General features: G+C 43.6%; 1 protein-coding gene across 1 annotated transcript in view; it reads right to left on the reverse strand.

Moving 5' to 3' along the window:
• Positions 1–23,630, reverse strand: part of LOC128746169 (neural cell adhesion molecule 2) — a 392,116-nt gene extending 368,486 nt beyond the window's left edge. Inside the window, exon 1 of the mRNA XM_053843214.1 lies at positions 23,576–23,630. The gene's annotated coding sequence lies outside the window, so the exon portion shown is untranslated. The remainder of the gene's footprint in view (positions 1–23,575) is intronic.
• Positions 23,631–24,541: the final 911 nt, after the last annotated feature.

Consider the following 24,541-nt stretch of genomic DNA (forward strand, 5'->3'; position numbering starts at 1 on the left):
GCCACCGACGACGACGACGATGTCGGTGACGCCGACTCACCCGCAAGGCCCAGACCAACCAGCCAGTGTGCGGTGCCGGTCCCGGCAAAGGAAACTAGTATATTTTCCGCTCTGAATCCGAATATATTATTTTCGGAAGTTGCTTTGCCAAATTCTGCTTCGCTGGACACACACTCACATCCAGCGGTCGTTCGGTCACAAGCCCCGCTCTGTCTTGCTTCCTACTTTCCAACCACCGTAGTAGGTCGGTTAGACATGTATGTTTCTGTCCGAGCATCCCGGTAGGATCCCGGTTGGTTAGTGTATATCCTGCTCCGACATGTATGTGAATATTATGCTAAAATATTTAAATCGTTTCGAAACTTCGTCCCGATGAGTCTGAACCGGCTCCTCTTACGCCCGAACGGGTGCTGCCCGCTCTGGTCAGGACAGTTGTACCCCCGCGACTCGACTGGCCGGACGAGCAACGGGCGGTGTATTATAACGCCGTTGTTTTAATTGAATTTGAAGAAATTTGCATATTATTGTTTAGTTTATTATTCTGAATAATTGCATTCATGGTTAGGTAGCTGTGAAATAAACTCAAATGACAAACGGCCGAAGATTAGCCGGAAAAGGGTTCGCACACCACATTACCTTGTACCCGGACTGAGTTGGACTCGATTCGAACTCAGCTGGACTTCCGGGTGCCTCAAGTGGGCGTACTGTGATGGTACTAATTGGGCTAAAATGGTAGGTACTGGTTGGGTCGGGTAACTGCAAATTATTCAAACGGCAAGTCTGTGATTTCTGTGAGCTTCTGCCAGTGTCGAACATTTAGACCAGCTACTTGCATGTTTACATCAGCCATCAAATCATTTAATTTCAACCCAGCTTAAATTTCGGGTTCTATACTGAAGATAAAGATAACTTTCCATCTTTTGACATTTGCTCTGTCTGGTGTTTGCTCCATTCTCGTTCACTTGCTCATTATGGCAAACTCCCGACAGCATCATGACAGTGTCATGATTACCGTTATCGCACCTTCATCATCTGGCTGCTTGATGAGAAAAAATCACTGGAAAGAAAAGCCATTTCTTTCCACCAAGCGTGCAACATTCGCCATCATTTCGGGTGCAGCTCATAAGGATTTTGTCGTACGATAAAATCTTCTACTTATTCTTTCGGTTCTGTTCGTGTTCACAGCCAGCATGGAATTGAGCAATGAAAAGCTACCCCGATGGAGCCCAACAGCGTCAAGCGAGACACCACATTCAGACAGATCACGACACCAGCAGGGTGGAGCTGGGGGGGCGGGCGGTACATGCGAAACGAGCGAGCGCAACAAAATGCAAACCCGTCTCATGGTGGGATTAAACTCACCGACAGTGATGGGTGGCAAGTCTCCTTCTTGCTTCAACCCTAGTTTCTAATTACGCTGACGGGGGGATTTCGGGAGGATAAGCTTCAGCTGTAAAATGCCACCATACAGACAGAACCGAAACTCCTGTAGATCAAAGGCATTAGCGTTTTACACATTCCGATAGATACTCTAATGGTTTCATGTAAAGTCATTTCGAGAACATATATGCAATGTTTGTCCGCCCTCATGCATGTTACATTGTTATCCTGTGATCGTTCCAACGCAACGGAGAGAGAAGCATCGGTCAATATTCTACTCGAGTAGTCCATATACGGTACATTCCAATGAGTTTATCGTACATCTCCGACTGGTCCTTGAAGTGCTTTCCGTCGTTGTGTAGATATTGGAATACCCACGTACCTACCAAATGGTAGACACCGACATACCAGAGCATACTCGTTCGTAACATCACATTGGCAATGCATGCATCCGATCCAACATTCGATAAGACAAACAAAAAATATAATTTAAACGCAAATGAATGCATATGTAATCAATATGCATCAACTTACTCCATAGCCAAAGTGTATGTTTCGGTACTTCTTTCGAGCCAATCATCTCACCCTTTTTCACTTCACTTCCGACCCGACCACAGCACTAAAAAAATGTTGAATTCATTGTTCAGTATCAATAAAATAAATCGCACACATTCACAGCACACACACATGGCCATACACACCGCCAGCTGTACGGACAAGCTCCAGTTCGGTGTTTTCCTTGGTGTTTCGCTGTATCATTTGCTTTATATCGGGACGCTTTCTGACTCAACCGCCAGCTGAGCGTGTGCAGCAGCAGCAGCACCAGCAGCAATATCATTTTTCAGCAACTTTTACAACCCTCAAACTCCCCTCCCCCACCCTCCACGGAGTAAGAGGACAACCGATGAAACTGCTTCTGCTGAGTGCTAGTTCGACCAGACCATCCGCCGGGGCTGCCCGGCTTGACTTTGGGACGCAGGCCTCCGTTCGGAGGACAAATTCCAGAGGGTTGCCAATTCGATCGTTACAGTTGTGTTGGGATTTTTAGTTTTAATTTTTCAGATGGGAATAAGTGCTGTTGTGCTTCTGTCGGGTTTCATTCCAGAGTTATCGGATAAACTGGTGATCCTTAAACGCCTGTGGCAATGCAACACCACGGTGTTCAAAATACCGTTATTAAAAAATAAAATAGGCCATTTAAATGACAAATGCCAGTCAGTTTATATAGCCATACTACATCTCTGATTAAGTTATCGCTGGGGGAAGTGGCAACTATTGAACATGAATAAAAACTTATCATGCGCCACCTCAAATTACGCCAGAATTTAAAAACTAGATCAATTGAAGTCAGATCAATTACCCAGCACCACGTCGGTCATATCTGGACAAGTTCCGGGGACTTCCAGGAACACCCAGCCAAGTGGCCGGTTTCATCCAGGAACGAAAAGTTATCGTGCTGTACCTTAAATCATACTAGAATCCAATAACTAGATCAATGGAAGCAAAATCTGCTATCTAGGGTCAGGTTTGGTCATATCTGGACATGTTTGAGGGACTCCGGGAACCGCTAGGAAATGACCAGTTTCGTACTTCGTACATGAACAAAAACTCATCATACGACACCTTAAATCACACAAAAACTTTTAAAATAGAGTCATGTAACCCAAATTGAGCACCTAGAACCACAATGACCAATTCCGGACATGGTTTTATTATCAAACATATACCACATTGTGTTATTGATTTCCCTAGGGTTTTTTTGTTTCCGTTCAAAAAAAGTCTGACTGTCGATCGTAAGCCAATATGCGGAGAAAAAACTACAAGGTATACAGCCCTAAGGGTTGTACGAAAGGAGAACGTAGGACTATATCAGAGCATTAGGTCAAGGACTAATGTAAACTGCATTTCTGGCATATGTCAAACCATGATAAAATAAATTCATGCATCCTATAACCAAATGCCAAATTTGGTTCTATTTGCTTGATTAGTTCTCAAGTTATAAGGAAATTTGTGTTTCATTTGTATGGGAGCCCCCTCTTAGAAGAAGAAGGGGTCTCAGTACACCATTGAAAAAAAATCTTACCTCCAAGACCCTCCACATGCCAAATTTTGTTCAATTTGCTTGGTTAGTTCTAGAGTTATTGTAATTTGTATTTCATTTGTATGGTAGTCCCCCCTCTTAGAAAGGGAAAGGGTCTCAGTAAACCATAGAAAGGATCCTGCCTTCTGAAACCTTCACATGCCAAATTTGGTTTCATTTGCTTGATAAGTTCTAGAGTTTTGAGGAAATTTGTCTTTCATTTGTATGGGGCCCTCTTACGCCCTCCTTAAAAATGATCTTTAATCACCCCATAAATTTGCTGGTCATTTTATCTACCCAACGACATACAAATTATTAAGTTTCATCCAGTAGTTTAGTAGTTATTACCATTTGAAATCTTTCATTCAAACGTTACACTTCTATTTTCGTTTTCACAAAGTGCTACCCAGTCCCAGTATAGTAAACAAAGACGTAGTCCTACGTCAAAAGTTTTTCGTATAGTGATGTGTATTGTGATCCTTAAGCAAGCGCGCAGTTAGGGCCTTCGACCGAAAACCAAACAGCTCCGTTCGAAATGGGGCAAAAACATAGATCTGAGCAAAAGTTTCGTAGGCCAAAGCTTAAGGTTAAGAAGGCCTCAAACAGTGACGAAAAACAGAATACGGTTGAAAAATCTTAACTCAGCAAATGCACCGGAGCTGCGGCAAATTGAGAAATACTGGGCTACTATAAAACAGAAACGTTTTTGAAACGTCCTACTCGAATACTGGACTGAATTCGGATTGGATTTGGATTGGATTTGGGTTGGATTTGGATTGCATTTGGATTGGATTTGGATTGGCTTTGGATTGGATTTGGATTGGATTTGGATTGGGTTTGGATTGGATTTGGATTGGATTTGGATTGGATTTGGATTGGATTTGGATTGGATTTGGATTGGATTTGGATTGGATTTGGATTGGATTTGGATTGGATTTGGATTGGATTTGGATTGGATTTGGATTGGATTTGGATTGGATTTGGATTGGATTTGGATTGGATTTGGATTGGATTTGGATTGGATTTGGATTGGATTTGGATTGGATTTGGATTGGATTTGGATTGGATTTGGATTGGATTTGGATTGGATTTGGATTGGATTTGGATTGGATTTGGATTGGATTTGGATTGGATTTGGATTGGATTTGGATTGGATTTGGATTGGATTTGGATTGGATTTGGATTGGATTTGGATTGGATTTGGATTGGATTTGGATTGGATTTGGATTTGGATTGGATTTGGATTGGATTTGGATTGGGTTTGGATTGGATTTGGATTGGATTTGGATTGGATTTGGATTGGATTTGGATTGGATTTGGATTGGATTTGGATTGGATTTGGATTGGATTTGGATTGGATTTGGATTGGATTTGGATTGGATTTGGATTGGATTTGGATTGGATTTGGATTGGATTTGGATTGGATTTGGATTGGATTTGGATTGGATTTGGATTGGATTTGGATTGGATTTGGATTGGATTTGGATTGGATTTGGATTGGATTTGGATTGGATTTGGATTGGATTTGGATTTGGATTGGATTTGGATTGGATTTGGATTGGATTTGGGTTGGATTTGGATTGGATTTGGATTGGATTTGGATTTGGATTGGATTTGGATTTGGATTGGATTTGGATTGGATTTGGATTGGATTTGGATTGGATTTGGATTGGATTTGGATTGGATTTGGATTGGATTTGGATTGGATTTGGATTGGATTTGGATTGGATTTGGATTGGATTTGGATTGGATTTGGATTGGATTTGGATTGGATTTGGATTGGATTTGGATTGGATTTGGATTGGATTTGGATTGGATTTGGATTGGATTTGGATTGGATTTGGATTGGATTTGGATTGGATTTGGATTAGATTTGGATTGGATTTGGATTGGATTTGGATTGGATTTGGATTGGATTTGGATTGGAGTTGGATTGGATTTGGATTGGATTTGGATTGGATTTGGATTGGATTTGGATTGGATTTGGATTGGATTTGGATTGGATTTGGATTGGATTTGGATTGGATTTGGATTGGATTTGGATTGGATTTGGATTGGATTTGGATTGGATTTGGATTGGATTTGGATTGGATTTGGATTGGATTTGGATTGGATTTGGATTGGATTTGGATTGGATTTGGATTGGATTTGGATTGGATTTGGATTGGATTTGGATTGGATTTGGATTGGATTTGGATTGGATTTGGATTGGATTTGGATTGGATTTGGATTGGATTTGGATTGGATTTAGATTGGATTTGGATTGGATTTGGATTGGATTTGGATTGGATTTGGATTGGATTTGGATTGGATTTGGATTGGATTTGGATTGGATTTGGATTGAATTTGGCTTTGAATTGAATTGGATTTGGATTGAGTTTGGATTGCATTTGCATTATATTTAGATTAGATTGGATTAGCGGCCTTAGTGGTCGGTTTGGCATATTTTGACAGGAGCTTATTTTGATTTTCTGTCTCTTCCAGTGCCGAAAAATTTGTCACTATTAATTTTGTCTGAAAGAAATTATACTTGATGGCAACCGCAAACCGAAAATTAATTTTGGAAACCCTCTTCGGATTTCCGTGAGCGGCATGCAATCGATCGGTAGGATCACAGCCAACGTCGTAGTGGAACTAAGGATTGGAAGCTGCATTTAAAGGTGTTGAGAACGATTATGGCAAAGCCAGAGCTGTCAAATTATGATATCGCCAAGAAATTCAATGTCAGCCAAAGTATATGTGAGAACTATTTCGATCTTTTTGGGACAGTAAGCAACCAAACAGAGTACTGAAGCATAGTCTAGAGACCAAAATAAGGTTCTTATGAAGTACGAAAAATGCATCCTCATGAACGACGAAAAGTACGTGAAGATGGCTTATGGGCTGCTTGGGCACGGTGAAATAAGCTTCCCGGACCCGGACAAAAGTTCTGAAAAACTGCTGATCGAGGAATGTCCCTAGCACAGAGTCGGCGTTTAGGCCGGTAAACCCATGCGGTAGAACAGAGCCTCGCGCTTCAGGGGGCCCTCACGCATGGTGATGAATAGAAAAAAATGTTAAACATGGATTCGGAGGCTTCGATCAAATGGGCCCTTAACTCTTTTAAACTAATAAAAGTGACAGATCCAGATGGTATTCTACTCGTTTTCTTACAGAAAATGGACAGTGTTATAATCTACGAGCTCATCAACATTGTTTGAGCAAATTTCGCTTTGGGACATATCCCGGAGAATTGGCGGAAAGTAGGCAGATACCTAAAGGCATACCCTAAGGTAGATAATAAAGAGAAAACCATGCAAAAAGCTTTCAGACCAATAAATCTGATGCTCTCAATTCAATAGAGAAAATCACGGAGAAGAACATCCGCAACAAGTTTTTAAAGAACCCTTCGTCGTATGGAAATTAACTTACCTTTCAGCACGGAAAATCTAAGGACACCATCCTGCACTGCGTTGTGAGAAATCACAAATCACTCAAATATCAAGAGACTGCACTTTGTGTTTTCCTTGATATTGAAGGCGCTGTAGATAAGGAATCCTTCGCTTCAATTTTCATTGCTCTTTTGCAAAGCGAAATCGATTACAATGAGCTAGATTCAAGCAATACTGTCCAGCAGAGAAATTACTGCATCATTGAGAGATACATCGGTCACGATTTCGGAGATGAAAGCAAGTCCACAAAGAGCTCTCTCCACCTTGCTCTGGTCAATGGTTCAGGACTAGGATTGGGCGATACCGTATCGATACCCGCGATATCGATACTCGAAGGCCGATATTTTGATATATTTCATCGACACTTACGACGTCGATATTATGCTAAATCGATAATTTCATCCCGATATTGTTTTGATAAAGCGGGATATACAGCTGAAAAAATATAAGCTAAAACTAAGCCAGGAAATGCTGAAGAAAGCAATATTTTAAGGATTTTTTCTGACGCTGTTTTCTTTTCAGGTATCTACTAAGCTTATTTCTCAAATTTACTTTATTAGAATTGACTCTTATGCAAAACCTTGAACAATGTCACTTACATGTTTAACGCTTTTTGAACAGTAAGTGCATACGATACGCGATTTTCAGCAACTCAGAACTGACCAGAGAGCACAGAGAGTAATATTGGGCGTTGACGGCATTAAAAAAGACTTTCCAGTTTTTTACGCGCCATAATAGCGGTGAAAGTGGCAGGGGTGGGACAGAGATCGAGAAGAGCTAGAACTGGAAAGGAGCAACTCCCGGCGGAACTCTGCAGGAATGGCCAAGAACCACCAGCAACGACACATCACTGGATGGTTTGAGGGGTTTGGGAGAGGGCTGCCGGACGAGTGGATTGAGGGTGTGGTTTGCCCCATCTCGGATAAATTGCTATAATTACCGCAGCATGGCGCTGGTCAAAGCCACCAACAGGATGCTCTCCCAGATTTTGTTGCGTCGTCTATCCCCGGTGGCAGGAGAGTTCGTAGGGTAGTACCCGGTTGGATTTATGGAGGCCCGTGCTACTACCGATCAAATTTTTACTCTTCGGCAGGTCATCCAGATGTATCGAGGGTACAACCCATCATATTTTTGTGGATTTCTGCGCAGCATACGATTCAGTCGAGCGCGAACAGCTGTGGCAGGTGGTGCACGAGTGCGGTTTTCCATACACAGCGTGTCCGAAATAGAGCTATTTTTATTGATTAATTTTTATGAATTCCTGTTTTGTGTAGTATTTCCTAATCCCAGAATGCCGCCTTAAATAGTATTGATAAATCCAATATCGATGCTTCACGAATGATATATTGACGGTATCGATAAAGCGACGGATTTGATATTGATACTCAATTATCGATACTTTCGGGAATTTTGCCCAATCCTATTCAGGACGCATGCCTTCACAAGCTATCGCAGTTTAATTACAGGACTATTGCTTACGCCGACGTCGTAGTAACGGGTGGCTCAAAGCAGCTTATGCTCAACAACAAACGAGCTCAGAGTGAAATGAGAGTATGTATGTATTAGCTCTCTCTCTCTCTCCTCTATCTGTTAATATTTTTTGTTTTGTTTCTGCTTGCCCAGTTTTGCTAAAAATGGCATCGAAACAAGAAGCATTTCGGGAACGCGTTGTACACTTCGACTGTCTACCATGTCCTAAGATGCCCAACAACTATTCGCAAGCAAAGTAGTGCAAGACCAGCCAAAATTATGGACGCAGAAGGATATCGTTCTCTTTCTCGTTTCTTCAACAACAAGCCCTCTGGTCTGGCTATCAATTAAGATGCGCCAAACGAATGTTTGAACAAAATTTTGATCCCGTTTCTATAAAAACATCATGCAGATGGACAATACGTGTTTTGGCCGGATAGAGCATCATCGCATTACGCCAAAAAACACAATCGTTCCTGAATACCCATTCAATCCCATTTTTACCCAAAAACCACAACCCGAAAAATCGGTCTCAGTGCGCCCAATCGAAGATTTCTTCGGGATTTTGAGTTCCTCGGTGTACAAAAATAACTGGAGAACCACGAATTGCAAACAGTTGATTGGTAGAATCAAGAGATGCATTCGCAAAGTTGACATGAAGGCCGTACAACGCTCCTGTTTCGACTTCAAATGAAAGCTTCGCCGAACAGCCGATTACGGACCGTTTTCAAATGTACACTAATTTTTTTCAACAATGGATAATGTATCTTTAATTTCGGTAAATCAGATCTGCTTCATGTATCTCTGTCTTTTTTTGACAGCTTGAGAAAAAAATTCCAAAATTTCAGTTGCAACCCGTTACTTGTCGTCAGAGAAATGTTTGACGCAGTGCAGCTTGGAGCTAACCAGGTTATGATGTTTACAAGATGGGCTTAATAAACCACAGAAAAACAGTCGTTATATCATTCGCTAAGCGAAGCAAACATCATGTTATTTCTCCTGTACTGATTGGAATGCAGGAAAGGAATGCCTAATAAACGTATACTTTTATACATTAAAGCTCGCAATGGGCCTGTAAAATTTTGGCCGGATTTGGCAAGCTGCCACTACAGCGGAGAAGTACTACAACGCATTGCAATGGTACCGTGACAGCGGCGGGAATTCTTCGGAAAGAACAACATTTCACCCAACTACCCTTAATTACGCCCAATTGTGAAATATTGGGCCGTTGTCAAACGAAAGTTGAATAAGAGTGGACAGGCGACTTGTGGTGAGTTCAAGATTTCTTCAAAACAATTTCTTCGGAACAATTTTTTGCTATTTTTCTTTTAAAATGCAATAAATGAGTTTTTTGTGAAGGTGGGACTTGAACCCACAACCTACTGAGAGTTGTGGTTTCAAGTTTCACCTGAACAGTCAATTACTTTTCAAAGTTTGCGTGTAATTTTTCTCAGTTCTTCCAATGTTTGTTCTTCACAAAAATACATATACTCCCTCATATGAAGCACAAAATAACTTGACCTGTATAAGTCGATATCAAAATGGTAATACACTGTACAGGTTGGACTCGATTATCCGGGTGAAATTTTTTTTTATAATGTTAAATACGTTTTGAATGTAAACACAGTTCAAAAAACCTTTTTAAAAAATTTTTTGTTTTCACCCTGATTATCGAGTCCGACCTGTAGTTGTGCAGTAAATGACTTCATTCTAAGTGCTCAACATATTTATTTCATCAACATGGCTCCGCTATAGTTCCGTTCTGCGTCCTGATATTAATAGATTGAAGCTTTACCTCTCTCTATACTAGCTAAAGCAATGCTTTAGCAATGTCCCGCAAGGAAGTAATATGGGACCTTGCATCTTTGCACTGTTGTTACCACTGATAATTGGTAACACTGATTAGTTGGGTACACTTTTCAAAAATGTTTAGTTGCTTTTGGCAACTCCGCTCACGTACGCTTGATAGTTCTGCAACAACAATCAAGGGTGGAAATGTCAACTGCCATTGCGCACGCGAAAATGTGGATACTTCAAACGAAATTATCCCACGCTTAAATTAGTAACTTTAATATTTTGACGAATAAATTGGCTTTAATTTACATCAATTAAAATCTTTTTGAAAAACATTTTTCAACAATTAGATACTTTAATCCCCTATGTAAATGTGCAATTTTCATCGAACTGAAATACATAGATAATTTCAAGAAATTTAATCACGTGACAGGAAAATTTTACAAAACCAAGCTCGCTGGTTCGAGCAGTTTCTGCCACTGTGCCAGTCCTAACAGTGCGCTGATTGCATTCTCCTTGAACCGGTCGGCTGTGAACTTGAGCTCTCACTTCCGATATCGCATAAAACTCGGAAATAGGTAAATACATCGAAGCTGGGTTTCCACTTCACGTTTGCAACTCTATGCCACTCTATGCCCGTGCTTACTCTCACACCCGACACCCAATTGAAAGTAGATCCTGCAGCAGCGGCCGAGGTAGCAGAGCGTAAAGACGATAGAAAAGTCGACAACAACATGCCATACGCAGTTCTAACCAGGACTGCATTTCCTTCTTCACTCCGGAAAGTTACATAATAATGCACTTACAACACCGCCACCCCCCACCACCAACATTGCATTGCATTGCACCGCTCTGCTGCTGCTGGTGCTATTGCGCGCTATTGTTAAGTCGTCGTCAGTTGCACTCTGGAAGCCACCAGGCAAATAGCATTGTTTGCCAGGATAGAAAAGAGTACCGTTTTATGTCTCGATCGAACGGAATTGAAATGGATCGATCAAAGTATCAAAGTTTCAAAGACGTCAACGAGCGGATTGATACGGGTGAAATAATGGTTTTACTTACGAGCTGCTGCCGCTGTGCTGCAGTCTTACTGAATGTATGCACTAACATTAAACAATAATGTCTCGTATGTTTGCCACATTGTGCTTAAGATTTGTATTTCCAAAAGATTTATAAGTGTTATTAGTTGAAGACTAATGCATTGGATGCGGAGAATGAGAACGACAAACGAACAATTTACTGATCTAATGGCAAATAAATGGTGAACAAACTGCCAAGTTAACGACAGAAACAAGTAGATATAACAAACGTTCCTTAATTACAATGTATATTGGCTCGCATGCTGTGTGCACAGCTCGGATGAGTTATTATGCAAGGGTCATAATTGCAAATCCCTGTACGTTTCTGATATCGAAGCATCCTTCTTCACAGTAGAATTAAACGATCATCCATCCAGCTGACAGGTCCCATTTAAATGATCCATTCGTTGAGTATAACATGTGCAACTCATATCCATCGCATCCCTTTTGTACGATAACATCTACGTAGGTGGGGAGTGTGGGTGGAGTCCATCTTCGGATGAGAGATATCCCGTTAAACATGCTATCATACACAAACACACCTACCTAAACGTACGCATGCACTAGGTCCACTGGGACGACGTCATCCGGCAAGAGTCCACTATATATTCTCTGCTGTCCGATATCTCATTCAACTTCATCTTATCTACCAAATTGGATGACTCGCAATAATCCTCACTGGACCCCACTGGCAACCCCACTCGGATCCAGTTTCTCCGGTACGTATGTACGACTAACCAACCACCCGGGCCGGGGCCACACAACGGCGGGTGACAATTTCTGTGTATAGCAGCAGTAGTCACTGTGTGCTGCCCAGCCCAGCCGCCGGCCACCCGGGGAAGCAAACGATCCGACGAGTGATGCGAAACTCGGGCCCTGTTGGCCCCAGGTCCGATCCATTGCTTCGATTCAATCCATCAACGGATTATGTGATTAAAACTTTGCAAGCAAATTGATTTATGATAAAATTTATTCACCCAGCAAATGGCAGAAGCGGACTTCGGGTCGCTGTTGTGCAGGTGCAGGCTTCCAACCAACCGATCGAACCATTCGAACCGAAGATAAGAGATATTGGAGAAGATATTGGATTACACTGGTCGAAGTTTTTCGAAATTAGGAAGAGAAGTTTGGGTCGAGCGAAAAAATATAGGTAATAAATAAATACAAGCGGTTTACAATGTTAACAATTTTTAGGCTATTGATTGCACAGCCACAGGCAATTTGAAGTTGTGGATTTTTTATTTTTATATTTATCATGGTTTTCAAATAGTATTGTGAACCATTGCAGGAAGCCACATTGTCTAACTGTTAAAAATCTTATCAGAATTGAGAACTCAGCACAGCGCCCAAAATTCCCCAAACGAATAAAATGGTTCGGTAAAACTTAAAACATGATTTTCCACGGATTACGCTAGCAGAAGTTAGTGCTTAGAGATTATTCTTAACTTTATAATGAGCGAATAAAAATCGATAAGACGAACAGTTTGCGTATCAAATTTTGGGGAAACTTCCACCAAAAGAAGCCAAACAACAAAAAAAGCAGCTTCTGCACAAGTTTAGTATAATAATTTCGTCGAACCGCTCCGGGTGGATTCGGTTTACTTTCCGCAGGATAGGTACAAGCCTGCACGTCCATCGTCTGCCCTGTCGAAGAATGCGCTCCCCCTCCCCGCTGGAAGCCATTTCAGCCATTGCATAACGATCAGATCAGCAGGGAAAAGTTTGCATAATCCACAACAGCATCGCATCGCTTCGCCAGGAATGAGCTTCGGCGTTGTACCTTGCTCGAACAACCTCGAAGTGAGGTACCCAGCACGAACGGACGAACGGAGGGCAGGTGAAAAATGACTTCAATAGTGGCAGCATAGTTAACTGTACCAGCTGCCAAAGCCAGTTTCTTCTTAGCGGTACGAACTGCATGCCGGAAAGTTTCCGTTCAATATGGCCGCCCTTGCCTGGCCGCGGATAACTTTGGCTCGACAGCTGCACGTAGGTAGAAGAGCCTGGCACTTTTAAAACTGGCAGGCAAATTGTTCATCCGGTGTTGGCTTCACCACGTAGGGGTGTAAGAAATTAGTGGCCCGGGTTGCTTAACGGTGCATAAATTTGCTTCAAGATGAGTAATTCCGTGCTCGAAAGAGCAACGTCGGCAGGCTTTGGAATGGTAATTTTTTCGTTCCCGTTTCTGGGTTATTTGCTGTTTGCACGACCGATTGTTATTTAGAATTACAGCGTGAAAAGCCGCTCTTCCGTCGAACAATTATACACCCGGGTAAAGAATGTCACGTGCTATTCGACTCATTCATCCAATGCTTTATTAGCTAAATGTGTTTCCTCGAATGGATCTGTCGTTTTTCCGTCATTCCGTCACAACGCGTTCTGCTGTGTGGCTTCAAGCCACTTCCTTCCGTTTGTGGATTAATAGCGCATCCTAGCAGTAGAAGCAGCAGATCTGGCCCGGCCTGATAACCAAACAGTACTAATCTATTGTTGATTGTCCGTTCTTGTGTGTGAGTCCTTATCGAAAACTGGTACGCTCGCTTCGTCAACCAGACATTGAATGCATAGCTTTCGAGGACACAATTTCAACTCAAGATTGCAATTGTGCAACCACCTGTACGTAATAGGAATAATGCACTGCCAGACTGGACATCATATTCAGTTAGGCGAAAGAAGGCTCGAGAGCGGAAATGTTGAATTGTCTTATCGCTTTCCGATTCCGTGTGCAGCAGAGCATAATAGTACGTTATAACTTACAAGGCGTTAATGTTATCGCATTTGCTATATAGCAGAGCAGTACTGTTCAAGTAGCACGAAATAATCCTCTTTATAGCAGATTTCCATTGACTGAAGCTTAAGTTTCGCAACTTTGGGGTAACTTTAAACTTGCGAAAATGTAATTTTAACACCTTTCACGTTGCTCTATGTACGGAAATTTCACAAATTGATCAATGAAGAAGTCCAAAAGCCAGTTTTTGTAGGCTCCGACTTAAGCAAAAGAGATGTAGCAACTTTTATTAGGATCAGATTCTGCTTACCAGTTATTGTAAAATAAAAATATATCGAGTTGTGCAATGACGGTGGGGCACGCACCTACCCCCTTTCGGTTGGTACCCGAGTGTTTTACTTACTAAACTATTGCCGCCCGTTATAATTATTAGGTAGTCTAATACCTTATTTTGTTTCTAAACCGTACAGGTAGATTAATCACACACACACACACACAACACACACACACACACACACACACACACACACACACACACACACACACACACACACACTTCAGCAACTCCGATCTCTACCTCCTCGTGGTACCATCCGGGATACGTTCCTTAGTGGAAATCGGACAACCGGTGGAAACTAGGGTCGTATGCGGACAGAGAAGGAGGCACTCATGCGAATGCTGTAAACTGAATGTAAACTCTCCGCCTACAAATGACGGATCTCAGTAGAAACATGTTCATGAACCTTAAAATACTGAGAACCAGAGTAGAGGGTTCAAAGCCCCTGGAAAGTAGGATGGTTTAACAGCTGTTATCCATGGCTAAATGTTAAAACGGGAATGGATAAACCCCTAATCCAAGGTGTCATGCGACCCGTGCCGAGATATTAATGGTGGGGGGAGGGATTCTACAAATATTCAGCCGCAAACGGAGCCAGTGGAGTACCAGAGCGCCCCCCCAGTAATCTGTCTTTACCGCATAATGAGTGGCTCTGATGCGGCGGACTCTTCTTTCTCCTCTACTCGTGAGACTTTATATGGATAAAAACATAATAAATTTAACGTCAGTGAACGTGGACGGATTAGATAATCCGTTCATGAGAGGCAGAATCCAGAGATCTCCGCCGATGGATACAAGTGGAAGCACCAGCGTAAGCGGAAAAGGAAGCGGCACACCTGTCGCTCCAACTGCATCTACGCCGGACGCAGCGATGACCAGCCTGTCGCGAATAAAAGCAGCAAACCCGTTCGCGGAAGGCGGTATTCAGCGTTCTCCACCAAAGGTGGAGAAGGATGCACCTAGAAGCGCTAGTGTGGATGGCAAAGGCAGCGGTATGCCTACCACACCGGACACAGCGATGAACGGCCCAGCGCTAACCAGGGCGATCGGAAAGAATAGGGACGCACTACCTAAAGTGATAGCAGCGTCACAGCAGCTCGATGTAATCATCGAGTTCACGTCAGGTCGCGGCAATTTCTCCAACGACCTGAAGCAGAGCTTGCTCATGCTTCGGAGAACCTTGAATGCAGCGACCAAAATGTACAACGACTTCGTGGCGCGAAGAAGGTGACCGTGAAGGCGTCGAAGGCCGTTCAGACGGACGCCTGCCTGTGGACGGAGTGTCGCAACACGGCCCAGGAGGTCACGGAAAGCGCTATCAGCAGCAGCAAGGCGACCGTCAAGCGTCTGAGACTGGCCCCGGGGGATAGCACCCCTGGTGGACCGAAAAAACGCCTGATCGGTAAAAGCCCTCAGGCTAGCGGGTTTGCAGAGCTAACCGATTAACCAGCGGGAAGCTCCAAGACGGGTGGCCCGTGGACCAAGGCTAAGACCAAGAAGAGAAAAAGAAAGAAAAAGGAAGCTCCGCCTAAACCGACCAGGAAGCGAGCGAAGAAGGGCGACGCTCTTATCCTGAAAACCGACGAGTCGAAATACTCGGAGGTTCTGAAGGCCATGAGAGGAGACTCCTTACTCAGGGATCTAGGCGCGGACGTGCGGCGCATCCGCCGCTCACGCACGGGCGATATAATCCTTGAGTTAAAGAAGGACGCCACCAAGAAGAGTTCTGCATACAAGTCCAAAGCGGAAGGAGTGCTCGCGGTTGGAGTGCAGGTATGTGCTCTCATACCAGAAATGACTCTCCAGTTTAAGAACCTGAATGAGATCACCGAAGTGCGCGAGGTCGTACAAGCTCTTAAAGAGCAAAGTGGAGTGGTGGTAACAACCGAGGCGGTTGGCCTACGCAAGGGTCCGGCCGGGACCCAGCTAGCCACCCTACGACTTCCGCTGGCGGACGAAAACGAAGCCCTGAAAGCTGCTAGGCTAAAAGTGGGGTGGTCGGCCCACTGAGCATGCTCAAGCAGTCGGAAGCTTGCTTCCGGTGCTTCGAGCAAGGACATAAAGCCAGGAACTGCAAGGGACCAGATAGGAGCCAATTGTGTAGAAGATGTGGCAGTGCTGACCATAAAGCGAGGGATTGCGCGGAGCCTTCCAAGTGCCTGATCTGTACCGGTAAACGGGACGCGGAACGCAAAGTACGGGAGGTCCAAGGTGCCCGGCCGGTGTGCTGGCGGCCAAGTCACGTTCATAGTGCAAGTGACACAACTCAACCTGAACCACTGCAGCACGGCTCAGCAGCTGTTACACCAAGCAGTTTCTGAGTCAGCAATGGACATTGCCATAATCTCGGACCCATATCGCGTCCCTGCCGGAAACGGCAACTGGGTCTCGGATAGGTTCGGGATGGCGGCTATAAGGACGACGCAGATTCCCGGTTCAAGAGGTTGTGTCAACTGCAGACGAAGGATTTGCGATTGCCAAAGTGGGTGAAGTGTTCTACTGTAGCTGTAGCTGTTCCGCCGAGTTGGTCTATCGAGCAGTTTACGCGGACGGTAGACCGAGTATCAGTTGTGCTGGCTGGTTTAAGGCCGGTGGTTGTGGCGGGCGACTTTAACGCTTGGGCGGTAGAGTGGGGAAGCCGTCGCACGAACCTTAGGGGTAGAACTCTGCTTGAGGCTCTAGCAAAGCTTAACAAAGATCTGGACAACGTTGTCACCACCAGTACCTTCAGTAGAAACGGTGTGGAGTCTATCATCGATGTGACTCCGTCCTGGTCTGACAGGAGACTGGAGGGTAGACATTGGCTATACTCACGGTGACCATCAGGCGGTCTGCTATGGTGTCGGTCAGATAATGAGGCGGCAGGCGGCGAGTAAAGCCGACACTCCAACCACCCGTAGATGGAAGACATCGTAATTCGATCCCGAAGTATTTGGGGAAGCGATCCGAAGAGAGTGCGGTGATTGCGGTATGCCCGATCCGAACGCTGATCATTTGGTTGAAGTACTGTCGCAAACATATGACGCTACCATGCGTAGGAAAAGCCGACCTAGGTATGGGAGGTCACCGGCTTACTGGTGGACAGCTGAAATTGCGGAACCCCGTGGAGCGTGCTTTCGTGCGAGGAGAATTATGCAAAGAGCTCGTTCGGACGAAGGTAGGGCTGAATGTCCAGTAGCACTTGTTGCTGCACGCGCAGCGCTTAAGAGTGGCATAAAAACTGGTAAACGAGCCTGCTTTGAAAGGTTATGTACTAGTTCCAAAGCGAACCCGTGGGGTGATGCATACAGGGTCGTAATGGCAAAGACCAAGGGCATGATGGCGATCGCCAGAGATGCTGGAGCGGATCATCGAGGGCCTCTTACCGTACCACGAGCCAAGGCCCTGGCCTCCGGTCGCTGAGTCGTCCTACGGCCGACGTTCCAGTATCTCAGTCCATAGCTTAAGATGGTCGGCCTCTCCGCCGAACATCCAAAGTAACGTGCGCGACGGCGGTTTGGAGGTCGGGGAGCGACGGTTACGAACGAGGAATTCATTGAGATCGCTAAATCCCTAAAGGTGAGCAAGGCACCGGGACCAGTCCAGACGGAATCCCGAATTTGGCCATTGAAGCGGCTATTTTAAAGGCTCCCGAATTATTCGGAGCTGTAATGAGTGAGTCACGGCATCGTCGAAACAAATAAATGAAACCGACCTTTTCTTACCTTCGCTTCATACATGAAGTGACTTGCTTCATTTGTTGAACAGAACGTTTCAAGCAAGCTTCAGTTAAAGTTGGTGGCTGTTTCAATTGTCGACGGCAGAAAGTCAGGTAAGATTGGTCGACATTGACTAGGTTAACTATAATATGCGTTGCATTGCAGAAAATATTACTCAAAATCAGTTCATTTGCATTCACAGTTCCTAACCTTCTTCTGAATATTTGATATAAAAGGACAAATGAAAAGTTAAAACTTATAGTCATGTTGAAGTGAAACCCGTTTCACTGACGCTGACATAAGCCAGTTGGAAACCGAAGCGGTGCTGCTTCTGGTGAAACTGAAGCTTCACTGCTTCATTGTTAAGTGACGCTATGCAATTGAAGGTGACGCTGTCGGGCCCTGGTAATGAGTAGATGCCTGGAAGATGGCCACTTCCCGAATAGATGGAAGCGACAGTACCTAGTCCTATTGCCGAAGCCGGGAAAACCTAAGGGGGTTTCCAAGTCATATAGGCCAATCTGTCTACTCGATACTGCCGGCAAGGTGCTGAAGAGGGTTATCCTCAACATACTCGTACAGTACACTGAGGGTACAAACGATCTGTCAAGGATCCAATTCGGTTTCCGAAAAGGCAAATCTACGGTGGATGCCATGCCATGCGTTTAATAACGCTAGTTGGTACTCGATAGCCAATTCGCTTCGAAACGTCCAAGTGCCGGTGTCGCTGTACAGGATTGTGGAAAATTATTTCCAGAATCGTGTGCTATACTACAACACGTTCCAATCACCGCAGGGGTTTGTTTATTTGTTTATTTGTCACCGATCAACAGACACCATCTGGGTCACCTAATGGTGCTTAAGAATACTTAAAATATTTACTTTAATTCTAGAACGTGAAATGTGGTAGTCGAATCCAAAAGAAACTCTAGTAAAGGTTCGCTGCAGACCGATGACAGCACCGTGGGTTCCGTAATTAGTACGTCGAACAGGCAGTCTGAAGAAGGCACTATCGCGAAGAGCTCGAGAGCGAGAACGGGCTGATAGGTAATTCGCCGAGAAGCGAAGGTCAATCGATGTGATTGGTTAGCAGATCGGCAATCAACATAGCATGGGAAAGCTCTCGCCTCACTTGCGGTGAGTCAAGTCCTATAAGCTGTGCACGACTTTCGTAACTTGGCAGCTGGTGTGGATTATTCCAGGGTAACCGCCGAAGAGCATATCGAACAGATATTCGTTGGACAGTTTCGATTCTGTGTACTCCGTTGAGGTAATGAGGGTTCCAAACTACCGAGCAATATTCAAGAACTGAACGAACGAGTGAACAGTAGAGTGATTTCAGGCAGTAAATGTAAAATTCCTAGACACTCTCATTATGAATCCCAAGCAACGAGATGCTTTGGCTGCTACATAGGAAGTATGCTGTTTAAAAGATAATTGCTCGTCGAGGTGTATACCGAGATCCTTTACACATGTTTCCCTATTGATTGGGTTACCTTCCTTCGTGTGAAATTGATGACTGAGCACTTATTAGAGTTTAAGCTCATACTGTTAATTTGGCACCACTCGGCAAAAACTGTTAGTTGACGTTGAAGAAAGAGAGCATCCTCGGTGGTCCGAATTACAGAGTAAATTTATATTTTTTTTTGAAACGATGGTTCTACAATTGATGAAGGGACGGTAGGGAAAGAAATGAAAATTTTTGGTAAAGGAGGGGGAAGAAGAGCGGAAAGGAAGGGGGGGGGGTATTGGTAGCTATGCTTGACAAGTAGTCATTTTGACTCCTACCTTTTGTCCAATGTAAATAGAGTAAATTTGAAGGTCATTGGCAAAAGATAACCGCGGGCATTCAAGAGATAAGTTCGCTTCGTTGAAATAAAGTAGGAATATCAGAGGTCCGAGATGGCTACCCTGTGGAATTCCGAAAGTGTCAGAGAACTCTTTGGACATACAGTCGCCTATCTTGACTGACAAACGCCGATCTCTTAGGTACGACTAAAACCTGCGTAAAACGTTAGGTCAAAAACCCAGTCTGTCTAACTTTGCTATAGCGGAGGCATGGTTAATTTTGTCGAAATCTGATAAGTCCGTGTAAATGGCGTCAGTCTGAAAGCCATTGGACATTGCGTCAGTAGCATATGATGTGAATGATAAGAGGTTCGTAACGGTAGAACGTTTTGGTAAAAATCTGTGCTGAGTTTCTGCGATATACAGCTTGCTGTGATTGAAGACAGGTTCCAATATGACCATTTCAAAAAGTTTGGCATCGGCACACAGAGACGTAATCCTACGGTAGTTATATACTTGCTTTTTATCTTCTTTTTTGTAAACTAGGAACATTAAGGAAGATTTCCACAGAGTTGGAAAAACTCCGGATGCGAGCGACATGCCAAACAGATGATTCAAAGGTGCTACTAAGGCAGCGCAACAGTATTTCAGAAGGACTGAGGGTATCCCATCCGGACCCGCAGACGTCCATGTTTTCATTCGGCTTATAGCTGATTGTATCATGTATTTATTGATATCGATACAATCTAACCACTGAGTTGATGTGGAAACGTTACGCGCCGCGAGCAATATACCAGACATTGACAACGTCTAGCTATCCTCTGGTAGACTCTGATGATTAGTACGTAACGCTGACGCAGTATGTAACCACCATGCTTTGTGTAGTTCCTCAGTGCAGCCCTTTTACTTGTTTTTAAACGTCCTAACTCCGCAGTATGCCACAACGGTAGTCTAGAATGCTGAGTGGTAATCCTTTTTGGTACCTGGCGATCAATGGCGTAATTCAAAATATTGGTAAAAGTATTTACAGCTTGGTTGACATCGTCATTGTCAAAAATTTCAAACCAATTTATGTTCAACAGGATGTCGATAATACTATTGTAGTCAGCTCTCTTAAAATTGTAACTGACTATGTCGGAAACTTGACAGCCGAGAGTAGCACGTTTAACGTCGAGGGCAATATGCAGAGGAGGATGGTATCTAACACTCTTAACAAGAGGGGACGGCGATTCACAAATTTTCGGTGCATAATCAGAACAGCTAACAAAGCAGAGATCGAGGTTTCTACCATTTTGTTCACTACTGGATTCATTTGACGCAATAGATTAAAGCTGTAGCAGTCAATTACGCTGTTGATGCCAGCATGAAATGATGAACGTTCTGAATCAGGATACAAAAAGTCGTTTTCAGCAGAACTCCATTTCAAACCGGGAAAATTGTAATCACCAGCAATAACAATTTCATCAACAGGAAGGGCCCGGGCGGATATCGCCTTCAGCGAATCGTTGTGCGCATCAAGCAGTGTCAAATCACGTGTTCGATCGGGCGGTATGTATATAACACAGAAGTAGAGTGAGTATCCGTCTAGAGAGATTCGTACCCAAACCTGCTCAAAACACTCGCTTACACTATTCTCGACCAGATGCGCCTGCGATGGACTGCAAGTAACACACCAACACCACCGCCGGAAGACTTAAAGCTGTCTAGATTTAATCATCGTACGTAAAAAATCTTCGATGAGGAGATTTTGTCACTTTTTCTGGCATACTTCCCAGTCAGTGACATCAAGTTGGTGTAGGTTTCATCGTCGTAAAGAATCTTCGACCTGTTGGGACGAGGAGACTCGATTGTTGTAATTACTGCGGCATTACGCAGATTAATGCCACCTGCAAGTTACTCTACCAGATCTTGTTACGTCGTCTATCACCAATAGCAAGAGAATTCGTAGGGCAGCACCAGGCGGACGTTTTAGATACCGGTACTACTATGGATCAAATTTTTACTGTCCAATGAATCTTCTAGAAATGTCGTCAGTACATCGTACAGGCTAGCATGACAGATAAGTAAAAGTCAATAGTTTTCTCAAAGAATCGTTATTGGTTTATGTTTTGTGTGTCTTGTACCCATTTTTGTTCTTCTACATCAGTCGTAATAATCGCCCAGCTAACATTTTCGTACGTATATCATAGTACCAAATGAGAAATATGTACTGATATATATCTAGAAAAATCGCATTAGTTGCACGAAACCAGCATATGCGTACTAGTTTGGAGGCGATATACGTACTGCGGATTAAGTGTATCGCATTCGCATTCATAAGTATTTTTATACGATGAGATCCGACTCAACATGATTATTTCCATAATGCTATACAACTCTGTGATGAAAAGCGTATGTGAATCAGTTGTCAACATTTTATACGATTGAGTATATTGAATAATTGAAAGATTGAATACAATTTTGTTTAGAGATATTTAAGATAATCTTCATACATTGATATACGATTTGTGGTATACTGGGCGTTTGACATATTTATGATATTGATAGTGCAAATAGAAGAGATAGTTAATTGTTGCCCTGTGGAACATTGCAAAAGCATCCGAAAAGCTGTACCAATGTGAAAAGTGCAAATACAACAAATCAATACACACCACTTAGTCTCACAAACCTGGAGTATAAAATTAAATTTCGAACCAACATAATGGTCCACCTGCTTCCTCAGTAAAAATGAAAAAGCAAGGGTGAATCTATTTATGTAACTTTGTCTATTTTGTCGAGGCCGACAGCGAAGTCCTTCGAAGTACCAGCTCGACTATCTACGCAATATTACTACCCCCAATAGCGAAAATCACAGTTCAAAAGCTGCCAGTACGATGCGCTATCGCACGAAAACTTTTCGAATACGCAAAGGAAAAACTAGGTAAAAACCCCCCCAACCGCCTACAAACGGAAAGTTCGTCTCTATCATTATCCTGCCACTCCCCGTCCAACGGCCCACGCGACAGCCCTCATTCATTTCTTAAACATGGCTGCTAATTGCAATTAGCTTCTGTTGATGAGCATCTTTTGAACTGGCAGCGCGAGCAGATGGAAGCGAAAGTCAAAGGAAACAGAACAGTTTCCGTTTGAGTTTACCCCGAGGAAGCTGACGGCGACGACGACGACGGCGACGGCAACGGTGACGTTGTTCGGTTTGACTTTAGCTTCAGGACTAGCAGCTAGTTGAGTGCGGCAGATTCCGGTCCCGGTGACGGAGGATAGCGCAAACCTTCGCATTCACCGTTACCGCCATCGATTGTTGTCTGGTTGGCTGTCGTTTGCTTCTGTTTGCTGCTCCTGTTTGCCGTCGACGTTTATATGCTGCATTTCGTTGTTTGGAAATGCACCAGCAAATGATGCGCTCCTCTGCCGGGGTTGACACTGAAATTGGATGTCGAGCAACTTTGCCAAGCAGAGAATAGGGAATTATTCGTTAAACTAATTTGGAACTATTTAACTTTGAACGCTGAACGGAAATTTTCTCCAGAGTGCAGTTTACTCAGGAAAAATAGATGTATCTAATCGTTGTTTCGCAAAGAAATTGACGACAAAAATTGCTGTGTTTAGTCCTATGAATATTAGAATTTTATGATTATGTCGATTTCTTGAGTCCACAAACTTTCTCCAAACATATAAAGTTAGTTGTTCATTCTCCGCTAACAGTTCTAGTACAAACTGGAAAAAAAAGCTAAAATATTAAAAAAAACTCCAAAAAAGTTGTCCCAACGAGCTTGGAAGCAAGCCAACTTACCATCTTTAACGCTTGTTGCCAGATGAACCAAAACGGCCAACAGCCAGCAGTACACCTGGGCCGAAATTTTGTTCCGTGGTGCCATCTTGCTGCTCGCCTGAAACTTCTCTCAATCGCCTCCTGCTTCCGTTTTTACTTTTCTTTTCTGTTTACTCTCGCCACCTGCTGACTCGTTCGTCCGGATGGAGACGCTTTAGTTTTCTTCAAAATTGGCGAACCAAATCGCTGGTCTGGAAAATTTCAGAACTTGCTTTTTGCCGCAAGTCCACCTGCCAGAGAAATTTTCATAATGAACTTTCGCATGGATACACAAACACAGACACGCGCGGGCTTTCGTAGACCAGCAGAAAAAACGAAGCTCTAACGTCACTCTCACTTTCAGTAGTCTGCCTTTCTTCAGCACTTTTTGCTAAACTTTCACCTTTACTTCAATTTCTTCCAGCAATCATATTTCACTCAGCGTTCGCAAACTCAAAACGGTTGTTCGAGCAACAGGAAAAAAAATTGCATCTGATATTCTATAGAAATACACACCAACAAACGCCCGCACACACATTCACACACATTGACGGCTAATACTTTTTCTTCGGCAGCACCGAACAGGTGATTAAACTTTTTCCTTGCTACTGTGCGCGGAAATTTACGTCTATTTTACCGCTTCAGCAACTTTTCCCATCTTTGCTTCGTGGCATTAGCTGGCCCATCTTGCTCGCAGACTTCTGTTCAACGCTTCCAGTAGCCAGGCGAGGATAAAATGGATTATATTATTTTAAATTATTCCAATAATACCATCACTTGCAATTTCGCGCTCGAATTTTTGTTCATCGAGTCTCTGATAGTACTCCAAGCTTGTATTTTTTACTACCTTTGTTTTTTTCTTCTTATCACATTACCGCTCTGCCAAATCGTACATTTTCCACGTCGCAAGCTAAAAGCGACCGTCCGACCGTGCCGGAAAGCGCGGTA

The sequence above is a fragment of the Sabethes cyaneus genome, chromosome 1 (genome assembly GCF_943734655.1).
Source record: "Sabethes cyaneus chromosome 1, idSabCyanKW18_F2, whole genome shotgun sequence".
NCBI lineage: Eukaryota > Metazoa > Arthropoda > Insecta > Diptera > Culicidae > Sabethes > Sabethes cyaneus.